Here is a 22096-nt window from a genome sequence, read left to right as displayed (position 1 = left end):
TATTTACCTAAACCTGTTCTCTCCAAATATATGAACTCTCTCTCATCTATCAAACCTCACTTCCCAACTAGCCTGACACGCAATGATTTTTCTTTTTTTTTCTGTTAAGTTATAGTTGGGACATAAGTAAACCAGATTGCAGCCTTCCTGACATCAGGTGTTGCTGTATTAATCTGTCTCTATATCCTCTGAGCCTGGCACATTTAGGCGCATGGTGGGTGCTAGGTATTGGCTGGAAAAATAAATTGAGATAATTGCATTATGGTCTGAAAGATCTACCTAAATGGGATACCATAATGAGCTGCCTGACAAATCAGTTTGACATCATTTTCCGGAATCATCTGTGCAGTTCCAGACATGACATCTAACCATTTTGAGTTTCATTTGCTTTATCTGCTGAAAGAAAGAGTTATGATCCTTGATCCTGAAGGTCTCCATAATCTAGAAAACATCTTCCTGGATCAATTCATGGCATTACCTCGATACATTGACCCCTTCATCAGTGTAAGCTAAGGAACCACATAAAAATCCCACCCCAATGCCAGCCTCTCACATTATGCCCTCTTGATATTCTTAAGGGTCCAATATATTGCCTTAAAATGCATTTTATTACTGACAAATACTTGCACTATTGTCATGTTTCTATAATATATGAAACGAAGTCATTCCTTGAATTAAAGATCAAACTGAGTTTGACCAATAATTATATAAATGTCACAAACGTTTTTATTTTCTTTAAGGTTTAAGTTGATTGTTCTTTCATAAATCATAAGAAGCTGAAATGATTTAATGTCAAGTCCCCATGGCTTTGCAAAAGGAAGATAGAAGATTATATTCTTGACTCAGAACTCCAAGCTGATTCACAAGTTAAATTTCAAGTCCGATACCAGCTCAAAGCTGTATAGCTTCTGCTGGGTGTGTCTTTTTTAACGCTCATAAATCCAGAGGTCATAAATCACTTGAATTTCCTTTTATAAATAAAATTTCCATGTTAAGGTCATTTTTCAAAAAGGACCTTAACCTCTGTAGATGAGCAATGCTTAGAATTGAAATCATAGTCATTTTTTAAAGTCAAGAACTCTGAAAAAACTCAGACCAAATCATACTGTGTAGTCAATATCTATAGTCACATAAATGTACAAAATAAACAAAATATATACAAGTGGGATTAGTTTCTAGAGATTGAGCAAGGGGCTTATTTTGATACATTCCTGTAGCAAAATCCAGACAGGGTCAGAGATGCATCCTCTGCTGGAGAAAGGACCCGCCAAGTAATCTTGATCGGGCAGGAAATATGGGCAAGCCCCCAGACCAACGTGATGACCCTCCCCTGAACTCTAAAACCAACTTCCAGCTCCGCATCTAGAATGGACCATCCTGTTATCCCTGTTTGTTTATCACCAATTCCTCCTTCAGATTATAACTGCCTGGAGGCAGCGACCACACCTCCCGCCACTGCATCTTCAATGCATTGCAGGGTGCACTTTCAAAAAACATTGAAATGAAATATTCGCAAAGGACACTTCCTTTTCCCTTTTCTACCTGTCCCAGCTTCTGAGACCTTAACTGGTGGCAAAGGCAAAAGAAAAATCGATTGAATATGCCCCAAAACACCACTCATTCCACAATGGAGTTTCTAAGTGGTATTACTTGGAAGGAAAGAATCTTGAGTTTTCCTTACCTGAAGAACAATTGACCAATAATTTTGCAGCTGTCACAAACCATTCCTCGTCCTGCAGCCTCCGGGGCCAGCACCTGCGTCCTTGTTTTCTGTGAGGTTTTGGAGGATGGTGAGAGCTGAGCTGCTGGCTGAAGCCGTAAAGGGACAGAGGACCTGAGCAGGACTACCGAGGAGCTGCACTCATGTGGACGGCTACATGACCTGTGGAACGAGCGCAGATGGGAAGCTGGGACACTGGGGTTCCAGTCCTGACTCTCCCCAGGCCCTGTTCCTCTGTAAGACCTGTGTCCCCGCATGTATAATGGTGCCACGTTGTATCAGTGTGATTCAAACTTCCTTTTGCCTTTGTTTGTGGCCAAAAAATGTAACCCAGTACAGCAGGTGATCCTCCTGAAAGCAGGAGTGAGAAGCCTGAAGCTGTGGGTGCCCCATACCCCTCATCCTTCCTGAAGACTCTGGGAAAGGGTCAGTGAGCTTTCTAAGGCAGGTACGATAATATGAGGTATGCTTGTATTTCATAAGTAATAGATTTTTTAAAAGATGAGCTGTATTTTCAATATCCTGTGATAAACCATAATGAAAAAGAATATAATATGTGTAACTGAGCCATTTTGTGGTACAGCAGTAAAGAACACAACATGTAGTTCAACCTTTGTTGCTGCTCAGTGAGTAAGTTTTATCTGACTCTGTGACCCCACGGACTGCAGCACGCCAAGGCTTCCCTGTCCTTCACTATCTCCCAGAGTTTGCTCAAACTCAAGTCCATTGAGTAGGTGATGCCATTCAACCATCTCATCCTCTGTCGTTCCCTTCTCCTCCTGCCTTCAATCTTTCCCAGCATCAGAGCCTTTTCCAATGAGACAGCTTTTTGTACCAGGTAGCCAAAGTATTGGAGCTTCAGTTTCAGCATCAGTCCTTCCAATGAATATTCGGGGTTGATTTTCTTTAGGATGGACTGCATTGATCTCCTTGCTGTCCAAGGGACTCTCAAGAGGCTTCTCCAACACCACAATTCAGAGGCATCAATTCTTCAGCATTCAGTCTTCTTTATGGTCCAACTCTCACATCCAAACAAGGACTTCCCTGTTAGCTCCACAGTAAAGAATCTGCCTGCAATGCAGGAGCCACAGGAGACTCGAGTTCAGTCCCCGGGTCAGGAAGATCCCCTGGAGAGGGCATGGCAGTCCACTCCAGTATTCTTGCCTGGAGAACTTCATTGACAGAGGAGCCTGGCAGGCTATACAGTCCATATGGTCACAAAGAGTCAAACACAACTGAAGTGACTTAGCATACACACACGTACTCACATCTGTACATGACTACTGGAAAAATAATAGCTTTGACTATATGGACCTTTGTCAGCTAAATGATGTCTCTGCTCTTTAATATGCTGTCTAGGTTTGTCATAGCTTTCCTTCCAAAGAGAAGCATTTCTTAAATTACATGGCTGCATTCAACTGTACTTCAGTAAAAAATCAATTTAAAAAAAGATGAGCTGTGTTTGTTTTCTATAGCTCCCAAAACAAATTGCCACAAATTTGATGATGAAAAGGGCTTCCCTGGTGATTCAGCTGGTAAAGAAGCTACCTGCAATGTGGGAGACCTGGGTTCAATCCCTGGATTGGGAAGATCCCCTGGAGAAAGGAAAGGCTACCCACTCCAGTATTCCGGCCTGGAGAATTTCATGGATTGTATAGTCCATGGGGTTGCAAAGAGTCAGACACGACTGAGCGACTTTCTCTAGTGATGAAAAGAACACGTATTATCTCACAATTTAAAGGTCAGAAGTCTGACATGAGTTGCATTGGGCTTAAATCAAGGATTCACTAAAGTCTTGCTCCCTAGGAGAATTTATGAAGGGCTCCATTTCCTTGCCTTTTTCAGCCTGTAGAGTTTCCACCTGCATTCTTGGGCTCATAGTCCCTTCCTCCACCAGGGGAACATCTTCAAGTTTTTCTCTGACTCTGATCATCTTCACATCTCCTCTTCTCCCTCTGCTTCCAACATTGCATCTCCTTCTTCTCTCTGAATCACCTTGCTCCCTCTTATAAAGACCTTTGTAATAACCTTGGGTCCACTTAGATAACCCATCTCAAGGTCCTTAATCACATCCGCAGTCCTTTTTGTTGCTATTGTTTAGTCAGTAAGTCATGTCCAACTCTTTTGCTACTTCATGGACTGTAGCCCACAAGGTTCCTCTGTCCATGGGATTTCCCAGGCAAGAATACTGGAGTGGGTTGCCATTTCTTTCTCCAGAGGATCTTCCCAACCCAGGGTTCAAACCCATGTCTCCTGCATTGGCAAGCATATTCTTTACCACTGAGCCACCAGGGAAGCCCAAAGTCCTTTTCAATCACATAAGATATCATATCCACAGGTTCTGAGTATAAAGTTGTGGGCATTTTGGAGAAGAGGGGTGTCGATATTTTGTCTACCATAAGAGTCAAGCAAATTTGCCATTCTCAAACCTCCAGCCTGGAGGAGGGGGAGAGGCAACAGATCACAAGGGAAAGAGAGGTCCATGGATCTCGGAAACAGGATAGACAGATCAAATTAGCCTCCAGACCCCATCCAGCCTCAACTTGAGATCTCATCTGTTCCCAGCACCACAGAGCTTCATAAGAGCCACATCCAGGTCCACAGATGGTCCCCAACTGAGAGTGCTTTCCCAATGTCAGTGACCAGCAGGTCTGCCACCAATGTCCAACAAGAACCCCTGCTCATCAACCACAACCAATATGGTGCCCATTGACCCTTCAGTGGGATAAACCCATCTGGGGCCCATAGTTCAGCCAGGCCCACTGTACAATCATCAACCCCATATGGACAACTTTCACCTCAAAGGCTAACAATGATTGAGTCAATAACAAGGGTGGCATGCCAGACAAGGATAGAAATAAGGAAGGAAGGAAGGGAAAAAAAGGGAACTAAAGAAAGAATGAAAGAACTCCACCTCAGTGTTAGTATTTGGTTCAGCACTAAATTAAACCAGCTCAGAATCTCCCCCAGATAACAGTGAAACACTGTCTCGATAAAGCATCATTGTGCTTATGAAATAAGAATCGTTATAACCACAAACATACTCCATTTCTTTCTCTTTCTTTTTTCCCCTGCACACCCTGCCTCCTTAAAATTGAGTCCTTATTACGTGCCTGTGTCCAAAGTCAGAGAATTAGGACAAGAAAATAGGAAACTGAGGTAGGAACACCAAAACACAACCTGGATTAGAGAGATGTCTTAAAATTGAAAAAGCTATGAATACTGACCACTCAATTTCATCTTTTAACCAAAAGAAAACAAATGGAAGGGCCTACACATGACAACACCTCCCGTGCTCAATAACCCTCAGAGAAGAGGCCCTTTATCGAGGGTTAGTCCAAGGTTCTACTCTCCTATCTTATTTTCACTGAAATCAAAATCTCACATCAATGCCTCTGTCCTTTCCCTTGTATATGTCAAAATGTAATTGGCAACGGTTGGGGTTTGTTGCCTTTATTGCTTTTAATAGCTATATAGCCACTGATTGCCCAAGCTGATGGTTAATTTAATTTCTGTCAATACAATATTGGGGCTGTCTGCATATTCAGACTATGATTAACTGCTGCGGAGTCCATAACACTGGTGTTATTATTACTGCATTTAACTACCTCTCGGGAGAAGACAAATTAAATTATGTTGAAAATGCTGTTGATTATCATTACGAACTTATTTGTAGAGCACAATTACTGATCTGTTGTAAAATAAATCACATTTTTTATCATCGTGGTATAAATTAACTTTACTGTGGAGGAATGGAGTGTGGCGCCCGAAAGAGTTGGGGCCTCCTTGTGTAAGTCAATGGAGCCCTGAATTAAAATCATCATCACCCATAAATGTAATATTATATTTTAATAATGAGCTTCTGATCAGGAGTGCCTCGGGGATTATGGAATTTCAACAATAAAGGTGCACACTCCACGTGTGTCCTGCACTGTGGACTCAGACACAGGCTGAGATGGGGGGATGAATTATTTGGGGCTGTGACTCCAGTTCAGTTGGAAATCACTGCTCTGGTCATTGCAGAAAGGTGGTGTTAAGAAGATAAATTACATGAATAGCATATATGTGATTATCATTTAGGGCTTCTCTGGTGGCTCAGTGGTAAAGAACCTACTTACCTAATGCAGGAGATGCAGGTTTGATTCCTGGGACGATCCCCTTGAGAAGGAAATGGCAACTTACTTCAATATTTTTGCCTGGGAAATCCCAGGGATAGAGGAGCCTAGTGGGCTATAATCCATCAGGTCACAAAAGAGTTGGACACAACTTGATAAGTAAACAATAACAAGATCATCATTTAGCTTTTGCCATTTCCTTTCCAATTTACTAGAAATTATTGTTACCATGTGAAGTCAAGTGGGCTTTAGGAAGCATCAGTATAAACAAAGTTAATGGAGGTGATGGAATTCCAGCTGAGCTATTTCAAATACTAAAGATGATGCTGTTAAAGTGCTGCACTCAATATGCCAGCAAATCTGGAAAATTCTTCAGTGGTCCCAGGACTGGAAAAGGTCAGTTTTCATTCCAATCCCAAAGAGGGGCAATGCCAAAGAATGTTCAAACGACCGCATGATTACACTTATCTCACACACTAGCAAAGTAACGCTCAAAATTCTCCAAGCCAGGCTTCAATAGTACATGAACCATGAATTTCCAGATGTTCAAGTTGGATTTAGAAAAGGCAGAGGAACCAGAGATCAAATTGCCAACATCAGTTGGATCATAGAAAAATCAAGAGAATTCTAGAAAAACATCTACTTCTGCTTTATTGACCACACCAAAACCTTTGAGTGTGTTGATCACAACAGACTGTGGAAAATTCTTCAAGAGATGGAAATACTAGACCACTTGACCTGCCCCCTGAGAAATCTGCATGCAGGTCAAGAAGCAACAGTGAGAACTGGACATGGAACAACAGACTGGGTTCCAAACCGGGAAAGGAATGTGTCAAGGTTGTGTATTGTCACCCTGCTTATTTAACTTCTATGCAGAGTATATCATGTGAAATGCTGGGCTGGATGAAGCACAAGCTGGAATCAAGATTGCCAGGAGAAATATCAATAATCTCATATATGTAGATGACACCACCTTTATGGCAGAAAGCAAAGAGGAACTGAAAAGCCTCTTGATGAAAGCAAAAGAGGAGAGTGAAAAAGCTGGCTTAAAAATCAACATTCAAAAAACTAAGATCATGGCATCCAGTCCCATCACTCCATGGCAAATAGATGGGAAAACAGTGACAGACTTTATTTTTTTGGGCTACAAAATCACTGCAGATGGTGACTGCAGCCATGAAATTAAAAGACGTTTGCTCCTTGGAAGAAAAGTTATGACCAACTTAGACAGCATATTAAAAAGCAGAGACATTACTTTGCCAACAAAATTCCATCTAGTCAAAGCTATGGTTTTTCCAGCAGTCATGTATGGATGTGAGAGTTGGACCATAAAGAAAGCTGAGCACCAAAGAACTGATGCTTTTAAACTGTGATATTGGAGAAGACTCTTGAGAGTCCCTTGGACTACAAGGAGATCCAACCAGTTGTCCTGAATATTCATTGGAAGGACTGATGCTGAAGTTAAAGCTCCAATACTTTTGGCCACCTAATACAAAGAACTGACTCATTGGAAAAGACCCTGATACTGGGAAAGATTGAAGGTGGGAGGAAAAGGGGACAACAGAGGATGAGATGGTTGGATGATTTCACTGACTCGATGGACATGAGCTTGAGCAAGCTCTGGGATTTGGTGATAGACAGGGAAGCCTGGTGTGTTGCGGTCCATGGGGTCACAAAAAGTCAGACACAACTGAGCAACTGAACTGAACTGAACTGTTACCATAATGCCAGTTAGACCAAACCCATTGCATGGGATCAATAAACCATAAGACCTATCACCTTTGCAGCTGTAAGAATAATCAAAGACACAGGACTTCTCAGACTGGTCGTCAAGTAATTAACACACTGGCTTGATCTCAACTTGTCTATTAAGGGCCAATGAAGGCCATAACAGTGCATACTCCTTTTGCCTTTATTTTGAGCAATTTCTACACACTCAAATAATTAAATTGATCAAATGGTTGAGTCATTTGAATAAGACATATGTACACAGGACTCTTCAATTTATATACAGGTGACTGTGTGGCAGGCAGTAGACCAGGAGCTTAGAAGAATTCAGTTCAAATCCCTTCCCTGCCACCAAAAGGCTGATGTTGGGCGAGATAGCCAACTACACTGGGCCTTGGTTTTCTCAGCTGTAAAAGAGGGGCATTTGGGTGTTATGGTTCATCTGAGACTATTAGTTTTTCTAGGCTGTGTAAGAAATCACCACAAATCTAAGGGCTTAAAACAACACTCCAGTATCAGCTCACAGTTCTGGGGGTCACACATCCAGGAGAGCAACCAAAATGAAGAACAACCAAAATAACCGATGTTCTCAACAGTGACCTGAAATTCAGAGCTGCTGCTCCAGGGAGCAAACGTCTCCTGGAAAAGGCTCATGTGGCAGGGGCGCCAGGACATCCTACAGACACGTATCTTTGGAATCTGTCAGGTCACTGTGGGGAGACTTTCTCAAGGGCAGATCCAACTCACTCAGCTCTTGGCCTCCTATCCTGTTTCTGGGTCAATCTTCCTCCTCCCTTCTCTGCACTGTCATCTCCATTTACATGTGACCTCCTTGGAGAAGCCATCGCCACCCCCACCCCTAGCTCCTGGAGCCCACCCTTTTCCAGCACAATCCCCCATTTGTTCCCTTTGGGATTCAAAATTAATCAACTTGGATACTGCATGTTTGGGAGCTGTCTCCTCCCATAAGAACATAGAGCTCTAGCCTGGAATAAAATCTGACCCCTGTAGTCATTTAGAAATAGTTCCTGAGCACCCGGTAGGAGTGAGAGTTGACACAGAAGGCTTGTTGAAGGCTCTGGAAGTAGGTCAGGTAGTAAAGGACGGTGGCTTCAGCCCAGGCAGTGCATTGTAGGAGACAGAAAGGGGTGAGGTGGCATTTGGAATAAATGTAGGGTAGAGACTGAGGGATCAAGAGGAGCCTAATTCATGCAGAGTAGGAGCAGGTAAACACTGCTGGCCTGGAGGAAGGAGAGAGAAAATGTAAGGTCACCCCAGAGTACCGAGGGGCCATAAGTGACAATCTCAGGAGGAGTCAGAAGCCCCAGGGAAGGCCATGAACGTTCCAGTCTTGTTCACATGCCAGAACTTTTGTTTCTTCCTTACTTTGGTTTTCTACCAAAGTCTGGTAGATTGAGGGTCTTCTACCCCTCAATCATCATAAAAGCTTACAATTTCTTCTTCACACAACTGGGAACCAGTAAGAAGGAAGTTTTCGGAAGCCTGTCTCAAAAATGGAAGAAAACCTAAGGTAGCTGATAGACGCAAGAAGATTTAGGCCACCTCTAAACCTGAAGTGATGCCTTGGGACTTGACAAGCTGCTGCGTGATTGCCCAAAATATACCTCATAAGCTCTGCATGCATATTTGAATTGGCTTTTTTAGGTTATTTTGTGGTGAACACACCACAAAGGTAGAGCTCTCCTGTTACTTATTAGGTCTATTGTTTAGCTCCTTATGTGTGTCTTTTTTACACTAGACCAATGAAAGCTTTCCCTTTGGAATACACTGTTCTCCTGGGGATAGAACGAGAGCATAGCAGAATCATGCAATGGTACTTAAAGCTTCTGCTCGGAAGAAATATCCATCATTCTTGCTCAATGTTACATTGACCAAAGCAAGTCAGGTGGCCAACCACACCTGAGGATCTTGGAAGTTGAGGTGGGTTGGAAGGTTACTCAAGATATGTCCTCCTGCAACCAGTGGATGTGACCTTCTTTGGTCTTTGCAGATGTAATTAAGGACCTTGAGGGGAGGTCATTCTGGATCAGGGTAAGCCCTAAATTCAAGGACGAGAGTAGTTATAAAAGAAGAGAAGAGAAGAAATGCAGAAGGAAGTAAAGCCATGTAAAGATGGAAACAGAAATTGGAACAATGCAGCTGTAGCCTCAGGAATACTAAGGATTTCAATCAACGACTGGAAACTAGGAGAGAGACATGGAATAGATGCTCCTTCATATCTCATTACAGAATTCCCTGTGGCACAGTGGTTTAGAATCTGCATTCCAATGCAGGAGACATGGGTTCGATCCCTGAGCTGGGAAGACTCCTGGAGAAGGAAGTGGCAACCCGCTCTAGTAGTCTTGCCTGGGAAATCCCATGGACAGAGGAGCCTGGTGGGATACAGTCCATGGGGTCGACAAAAAGTCAGACACGACTTAGCGACTAAACAGCAACAACCACAGAACCATTAGAAGGAAACTGCTGATGCCCTGAGTTCAAACTTTTGGCTTCCAGAACTGTCAAATAATAATTCTCTGTTGTTGTAAGCTTCCAAGTAAGCCCCAAGAAACAAATCCAGAGTATAATCCTCCTGGGGTGGGAATTAAATTGTCTACCCAAAGCCCCTCCTCTGCAGTAGCCCTGCAGATCCTGGTGAAGAGAAGCAGCTTGTCCTGGGAGTAACGACTCCATGCACCCATTTAAATATTGACCCCCACATGGTCCCACTGCTCCTCAGTCGAGCCACCATGCTGGGTGTTTCCGCTGAGTACTGAGTAGGTCACAAACTCCACTGTGGCCCTCAACTAGCTGACTTTGGCTCAAGTGAGAAACAGCCTGAGACCGTGACCTTGGCATGACCCCTGAAGAAGAGCCTGGGGTTATGGAATTGAAGGTATGCAGCCCAAATGTTTCTTAAAGGACACGTCTCCCTCCTCAGTTTAGTTCAGTTTAGTCGCTCAGTCATGTCCAACTCTTTGTGATCACATGAACTGCAGCACGCCAGGCTTCCCTGTCCATTGCCAAATCCCAGGCTTGCTCAAACTTGTGTCCATCAAGTTAGTGATGCCATCCAACCATCTCATCCTCTGTTGTCCCCTTCTCCTCCTGCCTTCAATCTTTCCCAGCATCAGGATCCTTTCCAATGAGTCAGTTCTTCGCATCAGGTGGCCAAAGTACTGGAGCTTCAGCTTCAGCATCAGTCCTTACAATGAATCATCAGGACTGATTTCCTTTAGGATTGACTGGTTCCAACCTCCTTGCAGTCCAAGGGACTCTCAAGAGTCTTTTCAAACTGCAGAGTTCAAAAGCATCAATTCTTCAGTGCTCAGTTTTCTTTACGGTCCAAATCTCACATGCATAAATGACTACTGGAAAAACCATAGCTTTGACTAGATGGACCTTTGTCAGCAAAATAATGTCTTTGCTTTTTAATATGCTGTCTAGGTTGGTCATAGCTTTTCTTCCAAAGAAAATGCATCTTTTACCTTCATGCAGTCACCATCTGCAGTGATTTTGGAGCCCAAGAAAATAAAGTCTGTCTCTGTTTCCATTGTTTCCCCATCTATTTGCCATGAAGTGATAGAACTGGATCTTAGTTTTTTGAATGTTGAGCTTTAAGCCAACTTTTTCACTCTCCTCTTTTGCTTTCATCAAGAGGCTCTTCAGTTCCTCTTCGCTTTCTGCCATAAGGGTGGTGTCAACTGCATATCTAAGGTTATTAATATTTCTCCCGGCAATCTTGATTCTAGCTTGTGCTTCATTCAGCCCAGCGTTTCTCATGATGTACTCTGCATAGAAGTTAAACAAGCATAGTGACAATATGCAGCCTTGACTTACTCCTTTCCCAGTTTTGGAACCAGTCTGTTGTTGCATGCCCAGTTCTCACTGTTGCTTCTTGACCTGCATACAGATTTCTCAGGAGGCAGGTCATGTGCTCTGGTATTTCCATCTCTTGAAGAATTTTCCACGGTTTGTTGTGATCCACACAGTCAAAGTTTTTGGTGTAGTCAATAAAACAGAAGTAGACATTTTTCTGGAATTCTCTTGCTTTTTCTATGATCCAACTGATGTTGGCAATTTGATCTCTGGTTCCTCTGCCTTTTCTAAATCCAACTTGAACATCTGGAAGTTCTCTGTTCACATACTGTTGAAGCCTGCCTTGGAGAATTTTGAGCATTACTTTGCTAGTGTGTGAGATGAGTGCAGTTGTGTGGTAGTTTGAGCATTCTTTAGCATTGCCCCTCTTTGGGATTGGAATGAAAACTGACGTTTTCCAGTCCTGAGACCACTGCTGAATTTTCCAGATTTGCTGGCATATTGAGTGCGGCACTTTAACAGCATCATCTTTAGTATTTGAAATAGCTCAGCTGGAATTCCATCACCTCCACTAGCTTTGTTCATACTGATGCTTCCTAAGGCCCACTTGACTTTGCATTTCAGGATATCTGGCTCTAGGTGAGTGATCACACCATCGTGGTTATCTGGGTCATGAAGATCTTTTTAGTATAGTTCTTCTGTGTATTCTTGCCACCTCTTCTTAATATCTTCCAGTTCTGTTTGGTCCATACCGTCTCTGTCCTTTATTGTACCCATCTTTGCATGAAATGTTCCCCTGGTATCTCTAATTTTCTTCAAGAGATCTCTAGTTTTTCCCATTCTATTGAGTTGTATTCACCACTCACAGCTGCCCCACTGCCCAGCAGTTTGTACAACATGGATGTTCTTGCTACATGGGGGCACAGAGCCACAGACAGCCCAGCTCTCAGCTCTACTTCACTGACACCTGAACAATTGCACTATTATTCCCTGGGACGTGCTGTTCGTGGCCTTGTGAGGGCTGGAGCCAGATTAACTTAGCTCCCTGTCACAAATTAAAACTGACGTGTCATTCATGTGAGAGCTGTACGTGGTAAAGAAATGTTTCATGTGGTGTAGAGCAAGTGTGATCTACAATATTGTGCTTTCTTCATAGGAGCCTCCTCAGTCTTCTCTGTGGCTCTAAAGGGTGTTGCTGGGTTCTAGAGGGGAGGGGCAGGAGAAGGCCCAAATGACATCACTTAACAGCTGCTTTTAAAACACAAAGTAGTTGATTCCCAGAATTGCAGTGCAGAAAGGAACCACAGAAATCAGGTCCAACCTACTTTCCAGTTTTTCCTTGGGAGACTGGAGTTGTCACTGGGCTCCCAGGGGCCAGGGAAGAGTTGGGGTCTGCATTTCAGCCTGTAGTGTGGCCACACCCCCAGCCTTCCTCCCCGCTTCTGGTAAAGTCTCTTAGGTGCCCTCTCCTCTTGGTCCACTTCAGGGCACCTTCAGGTCTCAGCAGAACTTTCTCTGCAGCATCCTCCCCAATACAAACACACCACCACCTCTACACACGCCTTACATGGCCCAGCATCCCTTCCCCACAGCATTCCTGATGCCACTGAGATGGCCAGCTCACCTGCCTGTCCCTGCACCTCCAGTGGGATGTCCACCTCACTGTCTCCTTAGCCGATGGACACACCTTTCCCCCGAGACAGTGAATGAATGAATCCATGGAAAGCACCCTCCCTGGGTTTTAGGGATCTTCTTCCAGATGACTCTGAGCCTCTGAAAAGTGCTCCATGAGAAGATGGGGAGGAGATGAGTCCAGAAGACTTCTCTCTTCCACAGCATCTTCCAGATCAATAGTGCAGAAACCTGACAATTTCAAAACTCCACACAGGGCTAAACCATCAGGGGTCAATCTCTGACCACTTCAAGGGTGTCCTTTCCAGTTCAAGGAAGATGCTCCTCCATCCTGGTTCTGGGTTTGAGTCAACCTCTGAGAAGGGGAGCCCATGGCCTCCAGGGACAGTGGCAGGTAAATACCGAGGCATCCTGGAGGTCAAGGCTACTCCAAGGTGACTTAGAGTACCTTATAATAATTTGGTGCAGCAAATGGAGGACGTTGGTAAGAGCTTTTCCTTATAAATCTTTATAAGGACCCCTGGGTGGACATTCCCAAGTTCCTGCTTTAACACTGCTGCTGAGATACTCAGAGGAACATCCTGCTATCTTCATCATTTCAAATGGCTGTATAAGCTTCTAGTTGCTTACATTAAAACACCTAATATAGGTTTTTTAAAGACATAAGCAAGCTAATTCTAAATTCATATACAAAGGCAGAGGTCCTAGACTAGCTTTCATATCTTGAAAAAGATTAAAGTAGGAGGAATCATTCTACTCAGCATTAAACCCTACTAGATGCCTAGAATAATCAAGACTGTGGTATTGTCTGAGGGATAGACACAAAAATCTATGGAACGATTAGAGGTAGGGAAACAGAGGGACACAAAATATCCAAACGATCTTTGACAAAAGTGTAAAGCAGTTCAAAGGTGGAAGGATTCAGCCTTTCAGCAGATGGTGCTGAATGGACATCCATAGCATAAAGAAATAAACCTTAATCTAAACCTCACAAAAGTTAACTCAGAGTGGATCATGGACTTAATCGTAAAATGTGAAACTATGATACGTTTAGAGGAAAACAGAGAACATCTTCAGGACCCGGGGTTAAGCAAAGAGTTCTTAGATTTGACACCTCAAAATGGGAACCATAAAAAGAAAAATTGATAAAGTATACCTCGTCCAAATTACAAGCTTTCATTCTGTGGATGAAATGACAAGCTGTAGATGGCAGAAAATATTTGCAAGTCTCATATGCCACAAAGAACTCAAAATATCTAGGATATATAAAGAACTCTCAAAATTCAACAGTGAAAAAAAACCCCAAAGAATCCAGTTAGAAAATGGGCAAAAAAACATGAACAGACATTTCACCAAAAAAGATAGCCAGATGGCAACTAAGCACATGAAAAGATGCTCAACATCATTAGCCATTAGGGAAATGCAGATTAAAACCACAATGAAATATTACTGCACATCCATTAGAACAGAAGAATGAAAATTCATGAGAACCCCAAAGGCTGGAGAATATTAGGAGAAACTGGTTTACTCATACACTGTGGTGGGAGTGTAAAACAGTACACAACCCTGGAAAATAGTTCAGCAGATTCTTTTAAAACTAAACTTGTAATTACCATGTGACCCAGAAATTATACTTTGGGGTATTTACATTACAGAAATGAAAACTTGTGTTTGTGCAAAAACCTGTATATACATGTTTAAGAAAACTTTATTCCTAGTAGTCCAGAACAACTCAGATGTCCCTCGATGGATGAATAGCTGAATAAACTATGACGCATCATCCATACCATGGAATATTATTAGAAATAAAATGAAACAAACTCTTGCTAGCTGCATTGGTTTGTATGAATCTTTAGGGAATGATGCTGAGTGAAAAAAAAAAAACCATTGTAAGAGGTTTCCAAACTGCATCATTCCATATATGTAACCTTCCTGAACCAAAAGAATTATAGAAATGGAGAACAGATGAGTAAGTCCAGGTGTTAGGGAGGGAGGGGTGTGGAGGGGCAGGAGGGGAGTGGGTGTGGCAAAAAAAGCCACACAGGGGTCTTTGCAAACTCCTCTGTATCTTGTCTGTGGTGATGGACACATACATGTTGTAAAGTTGCACAGAACTACATACATGCACATTATTGTTGTTGTTTAGTCGCTAAGACATGTCTGACTCTTTGCAACCCCGTGGACTGTAGCCCGCCAAGCTCCTCTGTCCATGGGATTTCCCAGGCAAGAATACTAGAGTGGGTTGCCATTTCCTCCTCCAGGGGATCTTCCCCACCCAGTGATCAAATCTGTATCTCCTGCAATTGGATTCTTTACCACTGAGCCACCTGGGAAACCCAAAATACACACACACACTGACACACAAATGAATACAAATGAAACAGGAAATCTAAGATGTATTGCATGTATCCAGATAGTACCCTATAGTTTTACAAGATGTTATCATCACAAGAAACTGGGTAAAAAAAAAAAAAAAAAAAAAAAAAAAAAAAAAAAAAAAGAAACTGGGTGACATGTACATGGTATATCTCTGTATTGTGTGTCTTACATATGAATCTGCAATTATGTCAGAGTGAAAAGTGTAGGTATTAAAAAAACCTTCATGTCAGGAATTTATGAACGACTGTCAGTTTTAGGTACTACCCAGGTGGCTCAGCGGCGAAGAATCCTCCTGCCAATGCTGGAGACACAGGAGACTCAAGTTAGAAGCCTGGGTCGGGAAAATCCCCTGGAGTAGGAAATGGCAACCCATTCCAGTATTCCTGACTGGAAAATTCCATGGACAGAGGAGGCTGTGGTGAGCTATAGTCCATGGGGTCACAGAGTAGGACACAACTGAGCATGCATGTGTACGCAAGTCATTTTTCTGACCAAGTTCTAACTACTACAAAGAGTTCCCCACACTAAACTCCCAAAAAGGAGTCTTTAAGAGACAAATTTGGGGACATCTCTGGCAATTCAGTGGTTAAGACATTGCCTTCCAATGCAGGGAGTGCAGGTTTGATCCCTGATCAGGGAACTAAGATTCCACATGCTTCTTGACCAAAAAAAAAAAAACAAAACATAAAATAGAAGGAATATTGTAACAAATTCAATAAAGAGTTTTAACAAAAACTTTTAAAATTTTATTTTTTAAAAAAGAGGCAAAGTTGAAACATATGGGTGGCTCTCCACTTAAATAAAACACAGGCCATTAGAAAGGCACTGAATTCTTTGTTCATCCTTTGGAGTCCTCTGGATCCATCCCATTAGTGGAAATGAATAAAAGATGGCAATTGGTTTCTCCTCTTGGGCTGATGCGCTATTTATTGCTTCTGGATATTAAACACACACAGAGACACACACACAGAAAGAGGAGAATGAAAGACTAAAAGAAACCTGTCTCTGTGGAAAGCAACAAAGAGTATTAGTCAATATCCGCTTGATGCAAAACTCCAACATTTGTTGCTCATTCCTCTGCAAAACCTACTACGATGTACAATAGATGTGAGTGAAGGACAGATGAAAAAAGGACTTTGAACTGTGTGTGGAAACTTAAATTGGATTTCTTTATGATTTCAGATGTGTCAGATCATTCATAATTCATCACAAGCGCATCTTCAGCTAATGGAGGAACACTGTGGTACGAGCATTTTCTCCACCAGGCAAGAAAGACAAGTTTCAGGTCTGCTGAGTGAAGAAGGAACAGAGAGGAAGGGGCGTGTGGGTGCAGGGGCACGAGTGTATTTACACACTCGAGCGTGTGAGGACCGACCTGGCAAATCAACACACACCTCTGAGCCCCACACCCTCTCCAAGCCAGCTTGGACCAAAGTAAATCAGATCTGGTGAGAGTGTGTCCTCCATACTCATCTTAGTAAAAAATCCAAGCCAAGATCACGACTCTTGGCTTTCCTGGCACAGTCATCTATTGTCCTGGGGGCTTCATGGCTCTGAGCTGGGGATTGAGAAGGCTCGGTCTGCAGGTGGGACAGCTGAACAGAAGCAGAGGGAACTGGGTTTAGCTGGACAATCGGGAAGACTTGTCAGTGGTGAACCCTCAGACGGGTGTCAAAACACCCTGTCCTCTTTTCCAACACACCACCCAGGGACCTGCATTGCTTTTTTCTAGCTATATGAAGGTATAACTGACAAAGCTGTAATATGTTTAATGTGTACACCATGATGATTTGCTAAATGGATACACTGTGAAAGGATTTCCACTCCCCCGCCCCCTTCCAGGTAATTAACACATCCCTTCCCTCACATTGTTACCTTTTTAAAACATCTTTGGTTAGAACCTGTAAGTTCCACTCTCAGCCAAGTTTAATTATACCATACAAATATAGTCATCATGTTTTATATCAGATCCTCAGACTTTATTCATCTGATAATGGAAAGTTTATGTCATTTTATCAACATTTCCCTCCATTTCCCCCAACCCCCTGCCCTGGAAACACCATTCTACTCTGTTTCTATGAATTTCACTTTTTTTTCTCTCTCTCTCTTTAAAAACATTCCAGATCTAAATGGTACTCAGTGGTATTTGTCTTTCTCTGTCTTGCTTATTTCACTTTAGCATAATGCCCTCCAAGTCCACCCATGTGGCTGCAAATGAAGGATTTCCTTCTTTTTTGAGGCTGAATCATATTCCATTATATCGCCTTGTGTTTTGATTGTTGATTAGGTGTCTCTCTCCCCCATGTAGCCAATGACTCCTCAAAAGCACAACTAGTGTCTGATAAATCACTCCTAGAGCTGAGTCCAGGGCTGGTTCAGAGTCAATGCCAAGTGAAGATATGTAGAATGATGCTTCTATATTGCTAGTCTGCTGAGCTGTATTTTTATGTAAATAACACATTATTTGGTTACAAAAATAAGGCTGGCTGTACCTCCACATACATTCTTTCTCCTATTATATCTGTGTCCAAGGTGGCTGCCCATGTTGATTGCATTGCCTATGCTCCCGTGACCCCTGGATTCTGATTGGGTGCACCATCAGAAAATCAGATAGTAGAAGGAAAAAGAAGCAGGGTTATTCCCTTCCTCCTTGCCAGCCTTGATTTCACATTCAAAGTTCAGACCAAAGGCTGCTACCAGCTCTGCTGTATCTTATTGGTTCCTTGGTAGTTATTAGGGCTGTTTGCCAAACACTGGAGCTCTTTTTATTGGCATGAATCAGGACTGTGCTTTCTGGCTTCTTCATCAAGCAGGCTATGTGACTTTTCCTGACACGAGGATGGACACGTGGAAGAAATCAGCAGAGTTTTCTTTCTTTTGTCCCAATGACTGACAGCATTTCAGAGACACAGTTCCTCCAGACCCCAGACAGAAGGCAAAGGAACGTGGGCCAGAGCCCAGGAAACATTCTAGACATGCAGCATGAGGGAAAGATAAGCTGGGATTTCTGGGGTTGTTTGCTACGGCAGGGTCATCTCACTTCTCAGGACAGATACAACGACCTTAACTCTGAACCTCTGCAGACAGTGCCTTCGTTGAATGCTCTGCACTTCTCTCGATCTTAACATCTATTTCCTGCAGAGACTCTAAATGTTAATGGCCCATTTTGCAAATTTTGAAAAGCACAGAAAAGCATGCGTAAGCAAAAAAAATAGTCAAAATCCACACTACTCAGAGATAATCACTATCAATATTTTGGCATGTTTCCTTCCAGTCTTTTTTTTTTTCTTTGTGTGTTGGCATAGGGGAGATGTGTGTATAATTCTATAGGCATTTGTTTCTATGTTTTTGTACCTAACTGAGATCAAATGACCATGAATTCCCTTCCTGTTACTGTGTAACTTTTTTCAATAAGGTGAAAATTTAGAAAAAGTAGTGATAATACATTTAGCCAACACAGCTTTGACCTTGTTTAATTGAATTGACTGGTGCCCCAGAGACAAATAGCCAAGCAGGGCCAAACCACACAGTGATCTGATGGCCATTTCACCGGAGCCTGTTTTTTTGCCAAGCTCTTACAGTGGGGAAAAGAACGGAGGACGCTTTGCCAAAGGAAAATAAAACATCCGACCCCAGGGGAGCCAGGCACAATGGCTGCGCTGGTAGAAAACAAGCCACAGGATGTCAACAAACAGAAAATGAATGGGGCTTGTCATGAAGCTGGAATTTGGGAAAGGTCTGGTTTCCAGGCATTTTATGGTACTAGCAAAGAAGCAAGGCTAATTCATGTGCATTGTCAGATGAGCTTCTCTCAACACAGCTGGTTTAAAACGGCAAATGGGAGTGTATAGTGCAGGCAGTGTCTGCATGAAGGCCTAGCTGGGCCCAGAGCAGGAATTGGACAGGAACGAACCGGACTCTGAACGTGAGTCCTTCACAGCCTCTCCCTGGGCGGAATTTATTAAAGGTTAAAAGAATTAAAGAGCTTCCCTGGCGGCTCAGTGGTAAAGAATCCGAATCTGCCTGCTAATCCAGGAGACGCGGGTTCCATCCCTGAGTTGAGAAGATCGCCAGGAGGAGGAAATGGCAACCCACTCCAGTATTCTTGCCTGGGAAATCCCGTGGACAGAGGAGCCTAGAGGGCTACAGTCGATGGGGTCACAAAAGAGTTGGACAGGACTTACAGCCTAAACAGCAACAAAAGAATGAACAAGGTTACAAAATCATTAGGGAGTGTGGATGAAATTCAAACTCCATTCCCTCTAATCCCAAAGCCCTCAGTTTATTCACCAGGCCATAGCACTTCAGGGGCCAAAGGGAGATGTAGAGAAAAAAAAAAAAAAGATTCTGCCTCTAAGAGCTAAAATTGTAGCTTGTATGGCAGAGCCTGGCTATTGTGCACCAATCCTTTGTCCTCTTAGTGCAACAAAACTACATTTTCTTGTTTCCCTTGCAGTTGCACTGTGGTCACATGACTAGTTTTGGTTAATGAAAGTGGACTAAAGAGATGTATGCACCTTTACAACTAAGCTTTAGAATCCCCCTCCAGAACTGTAGGTTACTCTCTCTCCCTTCTGTGTGGTAGAACCACGTGATGGACAGCATTCAGATCCCCGAGAAAGGACAGCCCAGGATAGTCCTTATCTACATAGGACTATAAAATGAATGGAATATTAACATGTGTGTGTGTGTGTTAAGCCACTTTTGTTTTGTTAAGTCACATTTTGGGGCTGCTTGTCATAGCATCTAGCACGTATCACCCTGACTAACACAGTGCCATTCTCAGACATACACAGAAAAAGCATCACTGATGCTTTTTAATATATGTGACAACATATGTTAAAGTTGCTGAGAGGCAGGAGAACAAAACATTAGAAACTGTGTCATAAAGAAAAGAAATGGACCCAACTGGTGACGTTAGAATTAGGAATCTCTGATTAAGAGAAAGCCATCCTGGGCAAAGCATGAAAGGCAAATCAGAATTCAGAAGATCCTTGCAAACACATAACCAAAAAAAGGATTAGTATAAAGAATGCCAAAAACAAACCAACACAAAGCTAAAAATTAATATGCAAAACAGAATGCACCAATTTTTAAAAAATGGGCCACTGTCATGAAGAGGCAGCTCACCAAGAGAGTACCTATGAATACTGTGTGTGAAAGTCACTCAGTTGTGTCCGACTCTTTGCCACCCCATGGACTATACAGTCCATGGAATTCTCCAGGCCAGAATACTGGAGTGTGTAGCCTTTCCCTTCTCCTGGGGATCTTCCCAACCCAGGGATCGAATCCAGGTCTCCTGCACTGCAGTCGGATTCTTTACCATCTGAGCCACAAGGGAAGCCCTATGAATGTTGAGGGGTGTCCAAATTCTCAACTACTTTAGTAATCAGGGATCTTAAGTTGGCTTTTCTACAAGTGATCTTTTTGTACCTACCAGACAGCAAAATTTAAAATTATGATGAAGTCAATCTGGGACCAAGAGCCGTTCACCAAAACTCATTTTATCTCCTTCTTGGGAATGGAGTATAATGACATCTGTCAGAGACTGGTTTAGGCAGGGTGGCCACTTGCCTGATTCCCACCAGGGACGTGTGAGTGCAGCCGTGGGGCCGTCTGCAACCTAATCCTCTCCATGCAGAGCAGGGAGGCAACTCTAGGCTGACTCTGAAAGGCAGGTATTAAACACGGCAGAGCTGCCAGTCAGCCTGTCCCTGAATGACAAGGGGAGCCACGCTACCCGCTCCCAGGGACACCTTCCTTGGATTGCTATTGAAAGGCTATAGAAGCAGAACAGCTGGGTGTGAATCATTACCCAATCAGGGTCTATGCATCACCACAGCTTATCCTACTCTCATGAGTACAAAAATGGGAGTGACGATTTGGAGAACTGGGACTCTCATGCAGTAAACTTTAAGCTGTGATACCATTTGCATATCAGGGATGTCAAAGAATCTTTAAGCAGCACTACTTTGTAAAAGCAAAAACTGAAAACCTTCATCAACAAAGAAAATGGACAAATATATTGTGAGAAAATCACATTATACACACATGCACACACATATAATCATATATACACACATGTATACATATGTGTATACATATGTACATACACACAGATACATATATATCTTCTGCTTATATAGTGCATGTATTCTTCTGGAGGTTACTTTTTTCTGAATATTGTATTTGGAGAGTTATCCATGTGAGAAGGGTGGCTTCATTGTCATTCATTTTTATTGCTGTGTAATATTTATCCTAAAGGAAATCAGTCCTGAATGTTCATTGGAAGGACTGTTGTTGAAGCTGAAACTCCAATACTTTGGCCACCTGATGCAAAGAACTGACTCACTGGAAAAGACCCTGATGCTGGGAAAGATTGAAGGCAGGAGGAGAAGGGGATGACAGAGGATGAGATGGTTGGATGGCATCACCGACTCGATGGACATGAGTTTGAGTGGACTCTGGGAGTTGGTGATGGACAGGGAGGCCTGGCGTGCTGCAGTCTGTGGGGTCGCAAAGAGTCGGACACGACTGAGCAACTGAACTGAACTGAATATTCCTTTCTCTGTGTGTGTGTGTGCATGTGCGTGTGTGTGTAGACATAACTCTGAGGGTAAAAGGCATAACTACACAACTTTTGGAAGGATATATGCACTGTAATTCTCGAAGTTGAACTACATATGGCTCCAGGGACACTCGC

Source organism: Cervus elaphus, chromosome 13 (assembly GCF_910594005.1).
Source record: "Cervus elaphus chromosome 13, mCerEla1.1, whole genome shotgun sequence".
Taxonomy (NCBI): domain Eukaryota; kingdom Metazoa; phylum Chordata; class Mammalia; order Artiodactyla; family Cervidae; genus Cervus; species Cervus elaphus.
This window is presented reverse-complemented; position numbering follows the sequence as displayed.